At 42.6% G+C, this 16,331-nt stretch overlaps 1 protein-coding gene across 3 annotated transcripts in view; it reads left to right on the top strand.

The window, feature by feature from the left end:
• Unc13c (unc-13 homolog C) overlaps positions 1-16,331 on the top strand; it is a 483,555-nt gene that overhangs the window by 363,735 nt on the left and 103,489 nt on the right. The gene's annotated exons all lie outside the window — the stretch shown is intronic.

The following is a 16,331-nucleotide window of genomic DNA, read 5'->3' on the forward strand; positions in this document are numbered from 1 at the left end:
AAAAAAGAGTCCTGTTGCTCTTGTAGAGGACCTGGATTCAGTTACCAACTCCCACATCTGGGCTCACAACTGATTGAAATGCCAACTTCATGAAATCCGGTGTCCTCTTCTGACCTCAGTCATGCATGCAATGCATATAAACTCATACAGGCACACACACGTATGCATGAAAATAATATTTTATAATGCAAGGGACCTTTAGCACACAAACTACTGACGGACTTGGGAGAAATACATGTCAGGGACCAGCTAAAGATTAAATGTGCCTGTGGGGCCAGCTGTCCTTTGGAGAGGTCAGCATCTAGCCAAGAATCTGGACCTGAGGGATGAAATGTTACAGGCGATTAATGGATCTATGTAGGCAAATGCAAGCAGGCCACACGCATGTGTGCACACATTTGTGCATACATGTATGAATGTGCACACACACACACAGAAGGGAGAGGTTTGGTAAGGTAGCAGCATTCGGTAGAAGGGCCATGTGGGAATTGTAAGACTGCCTTGCTGTTTGTGTGTCGGGGAGAGTTTTTGGTTTTTTTTTTTTTGTTTCTTTTTTAATTTTTTCCCAAGTGTTGTGACAAGCACACGTGACTTTGGTAATTGGAAAATTACTAAGTAAAATTCAAAAAGGAAAAAGAGCTTAGTAAAGGTTATTCGCAGCTGTGAAAACAAGAAGAAATAAAGGATGAGGACATATCAGTAGAAGCACTTTCAGTGCTAATTTGGGAAGCTAATATCGGGTCATAAAGTTGCTGAGGGATCCCTTGGTTTCTAGCTACTGTACAGGAGCGTATTATTCTAGGGATGCAGCTAGAAGCAGGTTGCAGCTTCATGAGTTATAGTTCTGACTCAACCTTGGAGTTTTAAGTTATCGCAGCCGTCCATCTAATCTTCGTGTGAATGTAGAGGTAGGTGAGTGTGAAGCACGTGGAGTTCAAGGGACAGTTTTCAGGAGTGGGTTCTCTTCTTCCACCATGTGGGGGTCTTGGGTATTGAACCCAGGTCGTCAGGTTTGGCGGCAAGCGTCAGTTCCAGGTGAGCCATCTCATCAACCCAATCACCTCTTCACGTTAACACACGGGATTGTTGGATGTTGGGTTCTTAGTTGGAGGATTTTAAATGGTTTGTTCCTCGGGATCTTCAGTTTATGACTCATCGCTTTCTGACTACAAGGCTTAAGCGAAGGTTTCCTTGTACTTAACAGTTTGCTTTCCTGCTATGCCTTCAAAGAGCTCTCCACGCGTAGATGTAGACAGTTTGGTGATGATGTGGATAATGACGTGTCTTGGAGTGGGCTTCCTAGAAGTCATTAGACTTCTCTAGCTTCCTGGATATTGATTCTGGTTTTTGTTTGTTTGTTTGTTTCTGTTTGTGTTTGTTTTTGGTTTTTTCCCCCCCTGGGAACATTTCCACCACTTCTTTTATGAACATGTTTCTGTCCATCGCTCTGTCCCTCTCCTGCCACACTTGGTGTTGTGTCTCAGACTGTCTGCCTTCATCTTCATCCCCATTTATCTTTATTGCACAGGTTGAATTACTTCCAGTGATCAACCGTCAAGCTCTCGGATCCTTCCTCCTGACTGATTTAATTTTCTGTTGAACCCTTATATTGATCGTTTTCTTTTCTTTTTTTTTTTTTTTTTTTTTTTTTTCAGTTTGCTGTAGTAGCCTTTGCCTGTACAGTTTCTGTTAGGTACGTCTTATTCTTGTTGTTTATTAAGATTCTCTTTGTTCTTGTTTTTCTCCTGGCTTTGATGAGCATTTTTTTGACCATTACTTTGAAATCCCTGTTGAGTAGTGTTCTTCTCCCCGTTTCATCTGGCAGAGATTTTAATAGCGACAGGGTTTTTTTTTTCCCCCTTTCTTTCCTGTATGTACCCAATTTTCTGTCTCAGCTTTTTAGTGTCGTTGAAAATTAGGGCATACCATACCCTGTTAGTATATAAGGACCCCCAGATACATCTGAAAATATTGGGGTGTTCTTGGAGTAGATTGGGCTGTTCTTCTTGAGGTAAACCTAAGCACAGGCACACTCGCTCTCTCTCTCCCCCTTCCCCCCTCTCTTTCTGTACTGTGTTCAGCCTGCATGTTCTCATTCTGAAGACACAGCTTGGGGGGGGGGGCATTGTGTATCTGCTTGTTTCCTGAGGCCTGGGATCAGTTGAGGATGTATAGCTCCACTGAGTCCTTAATGCAGGTCGTTGAGGAGAGAGTCCCTTGAGTGGGAACCATGGGACACAGGTGTCCAGTGTATGAACAAGCTTCTCCCAGAGTAAACGAGCTGCCCTGGATTTTTCTCTTGGTGGGCCAGAGGAGCAGAGGAGAGGCTTGTCATGCCTGGCCGCCATCTGGAGATGGAAACCTGGCAGCGAGGTGCGGAAGCAGAACCCAGACTCACCAGCTCGTACTCACAGCATGTGAGATAAATCAGACCTTTGAGAAGCCTCCTGGATTTTGGAAAGCATTGTTGCTCAGTTTTATTTTCCAGAGGTCATGAAAGCATTTGTGGAAAGCCATCCTCCGTCTCCCTCCCTCCCTGCCTCTCTCCCTGTCCCTCTCCCTCTCCCTCTCCCTCTCCCTCTCCTTTCTCTTCTCCCTCCCCATCTCTGTATGTGTATGTGTATGTGGATGTGGATGTGAATGACTGTGTATGTTTATGTGTATAAAGCTTTACATGGCCCAAACTCATTTCTGATCCTCTTGCCTCCACCTTTGAAGCTCTGAGATTACAGGCATGTCCCATCATACCTGGGATGGAACATAGGTCTTCATGTTCTAGCCTCCGAGCCCCACCCCATGCCTACCTGACACTGAGGCAGTATACTGTAAGTTTGTCCTGCTCAGATTTTTTAAAATTTATTTTTAATTTATTACAATTTATTCACTTTGTATCCCAGCTGTAGCCCCCTCCCTTGTCCCCTTCCAATCCCACCCTCCCTCCCTGTTCTCCTCCCATGCCCCTCCCCTAGTCCATTGATAGGGGAGGTCCTCCTCCCCTTCCATCTGACCCTAGCCTATCAGGTCTCATCAGGACTAGCTTTATTGTCTTCCACTATGATGTGGTAAGGCTGAACCCCCCTCAGGGGGAGGTGATCAAAGAGCCAGCCACTGAGTTCATGTCAGAGACAGTCCCTATCCCTAGTACTAGGGAACCCACTTGGACACTGAGCTGCCATGGGCTACATCTGTGCAAGGGCTCTAGGTTATCTCCATGCATGGTCCTTGGTTGGAATATCAGTCTCAGAAAAGACCCCTGGGCCCAGACATTTTGGTTCTGTTGCTCTCCCTGTGGAGCTCCTGTCCCCTCCAGGTCCTTCTATCTCCATCTTCTTTCATGAGATTCCCTGCACTCTCCCAAAGTTTGGATATGAGTCTCAGCATCTTCTTTGATACCCTGTTGGGTAGAGTCTTTCAGAGGCCCTCTGTAATAGGCTCCTGTACTGTTCCCTATTTTCTCCCTCTTCCAATTTCTGTCGCATCTGCCTTTCTGAGTAAGGATTGATCATCTTACCCAGGGTCCTCCTTGCTTAGCTTCTTTAGGTGTACAGTCTTTAGTATAGTTATCCTATATTATATGTCTAATATCCACTTATAAGCGAGTATATACCATGTGTGTCTTTCTGCTTCTGGGATACCTCATCAGGAAGATCTTTTCTAGTTCCCATCATTTGCCTGCAAATTTCATGATTTTCTTGTTTTTAATTGCTGAGTAGTATTCCATTGTGTAAGTGTACCACAATTTCTGTATCCATTCCTCAATTGAGGGACATCTGGGTTGTTTCCAGGTTCTGGCTAGTATGAATAAGGCTGATACAAACATGGTTGAGCAAATGTCCTTGTTGTGTACTTGAGCATATTTTGGATATGTGCCTAAGAGTGGTATAGTTGGATCTTGAGGTAGCATATTCCTAATTGTCTGAGAAAGTGCCATAATTTCCAAAGTGGTTGTAAAAGTTTACATTCCCACCAGCAATGGAGGAGGGTTCCCCTTTCTTCACATCCTCTCCAGCATATATTGTCACTTGAGTTTTTGATCCTAGACATTCTGATGGGTGTAAGGTGAAATCTCAAGGTCATTTTGATTTGCATTTCCTTGATAGCTAAGGATGTTGAGCATTTCTTTAAGTGTTTCTCTGCCATTCGATATTCTTCTATTAAGAATTCTCTGTTTGGCTCTATACCCCATTTTATAATTGGATTACTTGATTTGTTGCTGTTTAACTTCTTGAGTTCATGATATATTCTGGATATTAGCCCTCTGTCAGATATAGGGTTGGCAAAGATCCTTTCCCAATCTATAGGCTGTTGTTTTGTTCTGTTGACTGTGTCCTTTGCTTTACAGTAGCTTTTCAGTTTCATGGGGTCCCATTTATTGATTGTGGCTCTTAGAGCCTGCGCTGTTGGTGTTCTGTTCAGAAAGTTTTCTCCTGTGCTAAGGAGTTCAAGGCTCTTCCCTACTTTTTCTTCTAAAAAGTTTTAGTGTGTCTTGTTTTATTTTGAGGTCTTTAATCCACTTGGACTTCAGTTTTGTGCAGGGTGATAAATATAGCTCTATTTGATTAACTCAAAGCTATCCTATTAGAGTTAAACTAATTGCAAAGAGAAAGAAAACTTTTAACTTATTAAGCAAATAAATTATAAAATAAAAAGGCATCAATAATAAGCTCAAAAATAGTCAAATACTTAGCTTTTCAATTACTTACAAACTGTAATCTAAATAAATCCTTGTCTTCCCTTTATCTTCATGATCTAGTATTTACTTCTATTTCCTTCATGAGTAATAAGGAAATGACAACAAACCCAAATGCTAACGAGAAATAGCTTATTTTCCATCTACCAATACCAGAATTACTTTCTTTTTGGTTTTGGGTGTCATAAATAATTGATAAAAATTGATTTTTTTTCCTAAAAAAGTGTCTGAACTCCAGGTTATTTTTAAATAAGTAATGACAAGTGCACAGGAAATTACAAGAAGTAAATTCTGTAAAGATTTGCGTCTTTTAATAAAAAACATTTTAAGCAATGGTTTTGCAGTAAAAACTTATAAACTTCTGAGAAAGGCAAGCAATTGATTACTTTTGAGTAGCTCATACGACCTACATATTAAAGCAGAAATCACTTTTGTATTTTATTGACAAGTCTTAATAAAAAAAAATGGAAGGCATAAACAGGTGCTTTTGTTGCAGAAAATCAGGTGTTTGAGATATGACAGTGATTTGCCCTTGTAGAATCTATAAGCCAAAACATGTACAGATCGAGACCAGTGCTGACGAGACCTCCTCCCCCTCGACAGGGTGACTGAATACCCATTCTGTTCTCAGCAAGACAGGTGGAAAGATGGGGCAGGGGGGGTAGGAGTGTGGCAAAAAGCCATCTCCTTATGTAGTATTTAAAGGTTTGCTTATATCTGTTTTCTGTGTATAAGTGTTTTGCCTGCATACATGTATGTATGTACACCATGTGCAGGCAATATCCATGGAGGCCAAAAGAAGGCCTCAGATCCCTTGGAGCTGGAGTTAACGGGCAGCCATGAGCCGCCATGTGGGTGCTGGGAACCCTTCAGCTCCACCGATTACTGAGCCTTGTCTTCCGTCTCCCCTTTGCTTAGCTCATCAATCTATTTGTTTCCTCCATACACGAATCTATGGGTCTACGCAGAAGAGGCAGTGGGAGCAAATTTAATAGACTGCCATTTCCCTTTTTAGAATGTTAATTTAGGAAGGAAAGGGGTTATACACTGGAAAGACCCGGTACCAAGAATATATCCCAACCCCACAACGCATTACAGCACCCACTCCAAGGTCCCTTTGTCCCCACCAAGCTTGGTCTACCACAGTGGCCTCAAACTTCTCCCAAACTTCTCTCTTTCAGACAGGAACTAAAGTGTTTTACCTATGTAGATTAGAAACACGTTACCTACCGCTGCTTATGGCACAGGAAAGAAAGGTCTTTCTCAGAGGTTTTACAGACCTCCTGTGTGACCTGGTCCTGGGGCCCCTCTGAACTCAACTGACCACTACCCTCCACCCACCCCTACCTCCACCTCCATGTCAGTCACAGGGGCCTCCTTCAGCTCCTTGGACTTTAAACTTTTTTTTTTTTTTCCTGTTTTAGAGTCTGTCGCTTTCTCTGTCTTCTTCCTAACATGTTTTCCTGGGAAATGCCTGCGTACATTGCTCTCTGTTGTCCATTTGCTCTGGCTTCCTCCCATTAGAGACCTTCCTTGAATGCTCTGCTGAAGAAGGGAGTGTGCCCTCATCCTTCTTTCACCCCCTGCCCTCTTCAGCCTTCCGCGAGGCATCAAGGAGTGTCTGTCTCCTCACCATATCGTACGCTATTGGTGGTGGAGATAGCATTTCCTTCTGTGTTGTATACTCTCCCCATAGGACAGTACCTCGATCATAGTACATAATTGAGTATGTGTTGCACACATGATTGAAGTCTACATTTCAGCTCCCAGTTCTGACTCTCATGAAAATATTCTGCACAGCCTCTGCTGTTAGGATTCTGATGAAAAGAACCATATTTGGTGTTGGTGAGCTACCTCAGCAGTTAAACATACATGCTGGGCAAGAGAACTGACCCTTCAAAGTTGTCCTCTGACCTCCCAAGTTCACAGGGCCTAGGCATGACTCCCATGTCATATACACACAAATAATAATTATTATAATAAAACACTTTTTAAAGTAAAAAAAAAAAATCACCAACCAAGAGGAGTCTGTATCTGTTTCTTTTTCAGTGCTTTTCCTTGTTCCAAGGTTGCTCAATTTGTGGCAGTAGCTTCTTGGGTGCCTGAAATTTACCATTGTGTTTCAGAGTGATGTGTATCTCTGTTTTGAACCCTGCTCCACCTCCGCTGTGTTTGTTTTGCTCATGGCTGTCCATCCTAGCCCAAATGATAAGGACATTCCCCGCTGCTCCTGACATTCTGGGACTCAGGCACAGCCTTCTCCAGGGAGGGCTGAGAGCCTTCCAGCCCTGCTTTATGGCCAGTAGGTCTAGATCAGAATTCTAAGTGGATGTGCCAGAGGATCTATCTGGGAGGCACATCTACCCACATCGTGTAAACTAAGGAAATCTGCATGGTTTTTTGTTTTTTTTTCTTGGCTTGTGCTGAGAAAGTTGCTGGAATTCTGAGCTTGTTTCCTTGCTCCTCCTGAGCTCCCAGCATCCTTCTCGGTGGCCAAAGAGCAAAGCATATTAGTTTCTTTTTTTTTTTCTTAGCTTTATTTTCTTTGCATATTTTTTTAATAATTGGGCTGTCAGAAATGTCAGTTAGTGATTATTGAAAAACCTGATAAGCGTGATCTACTTTTCTGGTTTTCATTTATGGAAGAGTCACGTGAGTCCAAGCTCCTTTTTCTTAGCATGTTATGTACAGTTTTTTTCCCTTTTGTTCCTCCTCTGCATTGTTAATACCACACCTCACTTTGCCAGGCAGAAGGTTAGATGCTACCTCACCTTCGGAGATATGCCAATGTCATTAGATCTTTATCAGGCTTATCTAAAATGGCTTATTTTCTCAGTATATGAATGAGAACCCACGGCCTCTCCCTCTGTATACTTACTAAAGAACTGCAGTAGCATAGATGTTTGTGTGTGTGTGTGTGTGTGTGTGTGTGTGTGTGTGTGTACAGCAGTCTGTAATTTTTAAACAAAAGTTGCTGGGTAATCAGCTTGTGCAACTGTGAGCAGGACACCCATCATATCTTCAAAGACCTTGAACCACACCTCTGTTTTTTGTTTGGTATTCCCTCCAGCCCTGCATCACCACGTATGGAAAAAAGAGAACGGTGCCAATCTCCAAAGAAGAGGTTTTAAGACTGTGCAGAAAGATAATGTATGGCACCTATCTCTTGGGACAAAGCAAAGTAGCTGTGCAGTAAATGATATCACAGGAGCACTGTGATGGTGACAGACACTTGCCTTGTCAGGAAAGTGGGTTGAATAGCTGAATGCTGTCATGCACACACCTGTAGTCCCACAAGATTGAGGCAGGAGGCTCAGGAGTTCAAGGTGCATCAGGAATTCTAGAACAATGTGCATGACACAGGACCCTGCCTCAAAAAAAGCAGAAAAGAAAATTATATGTGTACCACCTCTATTGTATATGTTACATATAATCATATGTTTCCACATTATGTCTAAAGCTTATACATAAATACTAACTCCCTGAAAAGATATACATTTCCAACTAAATGCTAATAAGTATGTTCCAGACAAAAACAGCCAGATTTTTTTTAACTGCGAAGCCTTTTCTTTGTATGATTTTAAGTAAGCATTTTTTTATCCTGCTAGTAAAATATTTATATTTCCCACTGAAATTCAAAGATTAAATTCTACACAAAATTATTATATAGCAGTTTGGAAAAGCTAATTAAATAGTTTGTTTTATAAATGTAATGAGCTAGTCCAGTTTTTGTTGCCAAAATTAAAAATGTAGGAGGATTGATGGCTAAACAAATTTAAGAGTCATTCTTCTCACATGAAACAAATGAGCTCAAGAGAATTTTATTAACATAGTCAGCATTGCACATAAATAATTGAGTGGGATTCAAGATGACTTGAGGAATATTTCTGAATTTGATATTATAATCTCTCCCGTTGATATTTGGGGGGGGGGTAATACTGCAGATGTAATTATGGTTCTTTTGAAAATTTTCCTGTGCAAGGTTCAGTCACACATTATGGGAAAAGCACACATTATGGGTGTGGGTTTTGGATTGTGAAATGCAGAGATTCCTAAGTCTCTGGGCTCACGGGGATTCCCTGTACTACTACCCAAGATATTAATTAGCCTACCTGGAAGGCCTGCAGGGGGTCAGCCCACATGCAGAACCTGCATATATTTCTTACACAGGCCCTGTGGTACATGCCTGTTATCCCAGAACCTCAGAGAGGAAGACAGGAGGATTAAGTACTCAAGGTCATTATCAGCTATGTAATGAGTTCAAGTCCAGCCTCGGCTACATGAGAGCCCATCTCAACCACCCGCCACCCCCCAACACACAATAAAGATACAATAACTGGAAATTAGAGGCCGAGGCAATAATTAAGGAGTGAGTAGTAGCTTTTGAAAACCTTTCTGTGGCGCAATGAAATATAGTAACATGTGGCCCAGCTCCACAGACAGACAATTTAGCACAATATAAATTTTGCTGTGTTTTTACTTGCACCATTTAGAGTTTGGGCAACTCTACCATGCCATGTGGCTCAGGGACCCAGCATCCTACATGTGGAGTTTGCTAATCGTAGGACCTTGGAACTGTGCTCTGGATGTCTGCACTTGGCCAGTATTTGAGAGTAAGAAAATGGGAAATTTGACAAGAGTTTCTTTCTAACCTAAACTCATGATGTTCTTTAGCCCTAAATTCATGCAGCAAGCAAGGCTAGCACATAGTCTGCCTGTGTGCCTGGGCAAACAAGAACAAGGTTTAGCAAGTAGTCAAACCTGCCACAGGAGCTCATGGTGTTTATGGAGAGTCCTTGTGAAGTAATAAATGGACGTAAAGGAAAGCGTCTCTTTATTCCTGCTGTTTATGGAAAAATATCACAGGCAAACCCGATATACTCTTTCATTCCAGTCTTTTACTATACTGCCCTCAAGATCGGTGCTCTATCACACACTACCTCAGTATCCTGCAGGTCCCTTGTTGGCTTAGGCAAGGAGCACAACTCATAGAGGGATGTCAGTCCCTCTCTCCTTGAACTGGCAGAGCGTGACAACAGCTGGTGTCGCAAGTCTCTTGTTTCCATCCGCAGAGAGTAGTAAATATCAGCTGATAGCTTGTGAGAAAAACACGGCTCAAAGACACAGAAATTAGGACTGGAAATGGGGTTCACCCGGGAGCTACCTTCTGTGTTAGGAAAAGCAGAAGCCGAGGTTGGAAATGGGGCTCCACGGTGCGTGGCTAGCATGCGCAAAGCCCAGCACTGCACAGACCAAGCATAGCGGATGGACTAGTTCCTTCTCTGACACTATGATAAAGTACCACGACCAAGGCAGTTTGGAAAAGGAAGAGTTTATTTGGGTGGAAGGTTTCAGAAGGACCAGAGTCCATCCCATCCTGGTGAGGAACCATGGCAGCAAGCGGCAGGCAAGGATGGTGGCACAAGCAGAAAGTTGACAAGAGGTAATCGGAAATGGTGCAAGGCTTCCCCCCACCCCCCAAAGCTCATCCCCTAGTGAAATAGTGAAACACTTCGTCCAGCAAGGCTGCACCTCCCAAACCTCCCTGAACAGCACCACCTACCAGAGACCAAGTGTTCAAATACTTGAAACTATGGAGGACATTTCACATTCAAACCACTAAAGCAGCGCTCACCCGGAATGCCAGGGCTGGAAAGGTAGAAACAGAAGGATCAGAATTCAAGGTCATCCCATTCCAGCTACATAGCTGTTCAAGGCCAGCTGTGGCTACCTGAGACCTCGCCTTTAAAAGTTTGTTTAAAGTTTAAACAAACTTTAAACCGATAATTTGAAGAATATTTTCCCCAGAAAACCATGATAATTTCATGTTATTTTCCAGCTTAATTCTTAGGGATGAAAATGAATAGTCCCCAGGCAAGAATAAAAACAGACTTAGCCTTTTAGAAAGGTCAGAGATGCCCGCTCTTACTGAGCGACTCGGAAGCTGGAAGAAAGAAGAAAAGGCCTGGCCAGGGTAGTTACAGTGAATCAAGCTGATGAAATTCTCTCCCTGGAGCCCTGGAGATAGCAGAGCTCGGGGCTGCTAAGAGGGTATCTAAAAATTTAGACCCGAAGAGGTCTGTGAGTTCTAAATTGACTATGTAAATTAGCAAAAAGGAAGAGCTTATGTCCTTAAAGAGAAGTGAAGTTAAAGCTAGCTAAGCAAATAGACAAGTGTTCTACCTGAAAAACTGCTTTTTTTTATGGTGTGGAGAATGCTGCAAAGGGAAGACTAGTGAAATACATATGGCTCATCCAAATTACCGTTAAATCATTTCAAAACACAAGAGGCAAAAAATGGGAGGGCAGGGTTTTTAGTTGGGACAGTTATATGATTTCATAACAAAGAGTGAGTATGAAGTAGGGTTCTTTTTAAGGGCAAGTAGGTCCCATTTAGGTAGTATGTCCCGTATGTCCCTATTGTTTATTTTTTTTTCTCCACTAAATTCCACTATAGGAAATTATTTTTGTGGCTGACTAGTAGTTGAGCTAAATTCATCTCCTATAGCAGGTTACAGAATCCTGCAAGTCACACACTTGCCACACTGTTGAAATTGTCACCCTTCCTTCTTACCCACAATGCACCTCAGATGGAGAGCACAGCACGTGGAACTTTCCTTTGTATCCCCAGTGCCTCGCCGGGATCGGGCCTGCCCTCCATGAATGTCTCCTGTATTAATAAAGCCGGTAGCCCTTCGGAATTCCACTAATATGAGAACATGCTCGGAACAGGTGGCCCAAGCCCCCCTCCCCCCCCCCCCCCCCCCCCGCTCATGAGCTGCTACTGTGTTCGTTCTTTGCACCTTAATGACTATTTCTCTACAGCAACATGGTAACATTTGTGCGTGGTGCCAATTCTCCTTTAACTTCTTGAAAGACGGCAAAGTTAAAACTTCATCTTCAGTGTGTGTATGTGGGTCTTCTGCCCTGACTGGTTCAATATTTAAATTCATACTCCCAGCGTTCACTGTGTTTTTCTTCTGGCAAATACACTTTATCACCCTTATTTCAACAAAATTACTATCTGTAATAATAACAATTTTCAAATAATTTGTATTCTTCTTACATCCTCAACAATAGAATGTTTTCTAAACTACGCACCCAGGCTGATCTAAGTTTTTCCTTTAAATAAAAAAAAAAAAATGTAAGTACACTTTTACTCTGAAATTTTTCTCATTTTTATTTTCCTTTAGGTCTTTTTTGCTTATCTCAGCTCTACTTGAAATTTTTCTTTGTCTACCCAATCTGAGCTTACAGTCAGTCTTATACGTAAAGAATTAAAAAACAATTTTTTCTCCAAATCTCATGGTTTGATATTATAGCTCACAAAAATACAATTTCATGTAAGATTTTAATTCTAAAACTTAATTGATTAATATGCCATTCTAAGTAAAATTTTGAATATAGCTAAAAAATCCGATTAAGTCAAACACTTAATTTTTATACATAAAACATTTAAAGTCGTCGTTATATAAGTGTATTTTATATAAAGCTTAACTCATGTTCGTTCTGTAAGTTATTGGTTTCATCGCGATGTTCCATGTGTAAGTGTGTTGTGCTTTAATCCATTCTACCCTCCCCACTGCCTTTCCTCTCTCCTCCCAGCTCAGGGTTCCTACAACCTTAACCCTCACAGTCACTCTTAACTTCCAGATCACTGTTCCCCTTAGGCTCTATCAATGTGAGAACACATCTAATACTTGTCTCCAAAAGTCTGTTGTGCTTCACAGAGCATAATGTTGTCTGGTTGCGTCTGTCCTGGACATGACGTGGCAGCTTTTTTGGTGGCTGAATAAAACTCCACTGTTCGCATCCACAGCTTCTTTACTGATCCGCCGACGGGCACCCACTCTGATTCTGTCACTTTGCCATTGTGAGGGCGGTGACGGTAAACTTGCGCGACTCTTCTGTGTGCTGGCTTCCCTTCCTCCCTGATAGCTGAGCGTGCTCAACCTGGATCATGTGGTATTATTATTTTTAGCTTTGAAGAAACCTCAGTACTGTTTTCCCCACAGTGCTCTGCTACTCCTACCAGCAGGAGGCTTCCGTTCCTTTCCCCTCCAGCTGACCGCTTTTGTCATTTGATACAGCCATTCGGAATGGGAAGAGGAGGAACTTCTGTACTGTGGTTCTTGTTTCTCTCATGGCTGAAGGTGTTGATATTTTAACACAGTTATTGATCGTTTGTATTTCTTCTTTCGAGAAGTGTCTGTTCAGATCATTTGTTTATTAAATACACTGCTTGTTCTTTGCTCTTTTGTAGATAATTATTATGAGTTTGGTGTGTGTGTGTCTGTCTGTCTGTGTCCATCTCATTCCCTCCCTCCCTTCATCCCTTCTTCAGTATCTTAGATCAGTTTATGAAGTGACTTTTCTGTCATGTTTATCTCTCTTTCATTGGTCCATTGCGCTGCTCTTTTAATCTCTATTTCCACTCTGATGATTATTCCTTCTTTCTACCAGATTTAGCTTTGTCTTGTTCCAGTTTTCCTAAGATCTTGGGATGTGATACTAGGCTATATATTTTAGCTCTTTGATATTTTTTTTATCGTCGGAACTCTTAGCTCTAAGAACCTCTCTTAAAAGTGCATTGACTGTAGGCTGTGTTCCATTTTCATTTGACTCTGTGAATTTTCTCTTCTCACTCTCACAAATCAGGAAGGACACGTAATTCTGTGGCCCCAGGTTGGCTTTGTCCTAGCAATTCTCTTCCCTTGTCCTTCCATGTGACTGGAATTCCTGGTACGTGACAAATCTAGCCCTAGATGGTTAGCTGGATGTCAAAGAATCAATACCAGACTCCATGCTCATTACTCTAACACTGCTCATCCACAAACCTGGGAAAAAGGAATCACATAACATTCACCATCCTGGCCAGCCAGCACGTACACGTTCAGAATTGTGAAAAATTTCTGAGTAGCTAAGTATCTGAGCCAGAGCCAGATTTTGAAAATGTGAAGTTGTTAATTTGAACATTTTATTTCGGCATGCAGCAAAATATTGAGTTTTCCCACTTGTACTTAGAACTTGGCAAGTTAGTATGATGCCATACTCAAGCACACCCACAGAATAATTGCTTTTTAGGTATTTTAATTTTATTTTTTATAATTTATTCACTTTATATCCCAATTGTAGCCCTCTCCCTCATCTCCAGCCAGCCCCACCCTCCCTCCTCCCCCCCCATTACCTTCCCCTAGACCACAAAAAGGGGGAGCCCTCCTCCCCGACCATCTGACTCTAACCTATCAAGACTCAGCAGGACTGTCTGCATCCTCTTCCTCTGTGGCCTGGCAAGGATGGCCCACCAAGGGAAAGTGATCAAATTGTGGGTAACAGAGTCCATGCCAGAAATAACCCCTGTTCCCCTTTCTAGGGGATCCATGTGAAGACTGGGCTACCTACAGGCTACATCTGAGCAGGGGTCTAGGTCCTCTCCATGTATGACCCTTGGTTGGTGCATCCGTCTCAGCAGGCCACCTTGGGTCCAGGTTTGTTGGCTCTGTTGGTCTCCTTGTAGAGCTCCTGTGCCTTCTGGGTCCTTCTATCTCCCCCCACCCCAAGACACACACTCTCTTCCATAAGATTCCTTGCATTCTGCCCAAACTTTGGCTGAGTCTCAACACCTGGTTTGATACCCTACTGGGTGGAGTCTTTCAGAGGACATCTGCGGTAGGCTCCTGTCCTGTTGCCTCTCTTCCACCACTTCTGGTGTCTATTCTGTTTGCCCTTCTGAATAAGAATTAAGCATCCTCCCTAAGGTCCTCCTTGTTATTTAGCTTCTTTAGGTCTGTGGATTTTAGTATGGTTACCCTGTATTATATTGCTAATAATCCCTTATAAGTGAATATATACCATGCATGTGTTTCTGGTTCTGGGTTATGTCACTCAAGATGATCTTTTCTAGTTCCATCCATTTGCCTAAAAATTTTATGATTTCCTTGTTTTTAATAGCGGAATAGTATTCCATTGTGTAAATTTCTTTATCTATTCGCAGTTGAGGGACATTTAGGGTATTTCCAGATTCTGGCTATTATAAATAAAGCTACTATGAACATAATTGAACAAATGTCCTTGTTGTATGGTAGAGAATCTTTTGGGTATATGCCCAGGAGTGGTATAGCTGGGTCTTAGGGTAGCACTATTCCCAATTTTCTGAGCAAGCACCAGATTGCTTTCCAGAGTGGTTGTACAAGGTTACAGTCAATCCAGCAGTGGAGGAGGGTTCCCCTTTCTCCACAACCTCTCCAGCATGTGTTGTCACTTGAGTTTTTGATCTTAGCCATTCTGATGGGTGTAAGGTGAAATCTCAGGGTCGTTTTGATTTGCATTTCCCTGATGTCTTCTGTTTTCAATAACAATCCAATTTCTTCAACCTTAGTTTTTCATTATTTACCACAGAATGCAATGCAAGGGGGGTTTCTATAAGGAGGCAAAGTTCCCAGCTTCACTGAGAGTCACTGACTCCCAGAGGGATTTCTCAGAGGAGGCTGTTTACATCCTGAAGAAAAACAGAGAGATTCAGGATTTGGTTGTGTCTATTGTTGCTGCCAGATGAGGCCAGCAGGTCCGCTGTAGTGAGGTGGAACAGAGAAAGGCATATTCCCGGGCTGGGGACGCAGCTGCTGAGTAAAGGCATGCTGTGGGTGCATGAGACCTGAGTCTAGAGCCCCAGGATCCAGGTAAGCAGCCGGACAAGCTGGTGAGAGTCTGCCATCCCAGCCAGGGAAGCAGAAGATCCCTGTGTCCCACTGGCCTGCCACACCCAGCCAGCAAGCACGTGCCTCAATGACCTTGTCTCAACAAAATAAACAAGTGCAATTAAGGAAGACGCTGTACACATACCTACACAAACACACACATACACAGCACACACTGACACATTCAGCACCGCTCCGAGGGTCTCTCCTTCCCGGTCCTGTGTGCCCATATTCCGTAAACAGCTTTAGGCTAGCCCCTTTAAGCCACACACTAGGAAATTCCTCCCAGGAAATGAAAATGTATGATATGGCGTAGAAGCTAAATGTATCTCTCTCTCCTCAACCGTCTTAGTTCTTTTAAGTGTTAAAACTAGGTCGGGATGTGACCTGACCCACGTGCACATGTCCCACATTCCCCATGTTAATCGGCGATTATAGCTGCTGCTTTAAGTCGCGTTTGATCCCTTAGAATGTCTTTCTGTCGCCGTGTATCTGGCTAAAAGCAGCCAAAGCGTGGAGCCTCCAGACAAATGCAAATTTTACTATGTTGTTAGTCTTTCTCCATCAAAATTCGCATCTTTCTTTTTTTTTTTTAAATTGAGACACAATAGAATACACAAACCACTTCATAGTATCACTTAGCCTTCCCTCTAAGGACAAAAGATTGTCTTATTTTGTTTATTTTATTATGTGTGTTTCTGTGTGTGGCTCTGTGTACCTGAGTGTTGCTACCCTGAAAGATGAGGAGTAAGGGTGTCAGTTCCCCTGGAATTCTATGTGGTCATGAGCCCTCCAACATGAACACTGGGACCCAAACTCCAGGCCTCTGTAAATGCAGCAAACATTCTTAACCCCTGAGCCAATTTCTTGTCCCTCCAGGATTATATTTTGTTTGCTACAGAACATTCGGGCTGCCTTCAGCAATGCTCTTTGCCTGGAATACA

This window comes from Meriones unguiculatus, chromosome 6 (assembly GCF_030254825.1).
Source record: "Meriones unguiculatus strain TT.TT164.6M chromosome 6, Bangor_MerUng_6.1, whole genome shotgun sequence".
Classification (NCBI taxonomy): Eukaryota; Metazoa; Chordata; class Mammalia; order Rodentia; family Muridae; genus Meriones; species Meriones unguiculatus.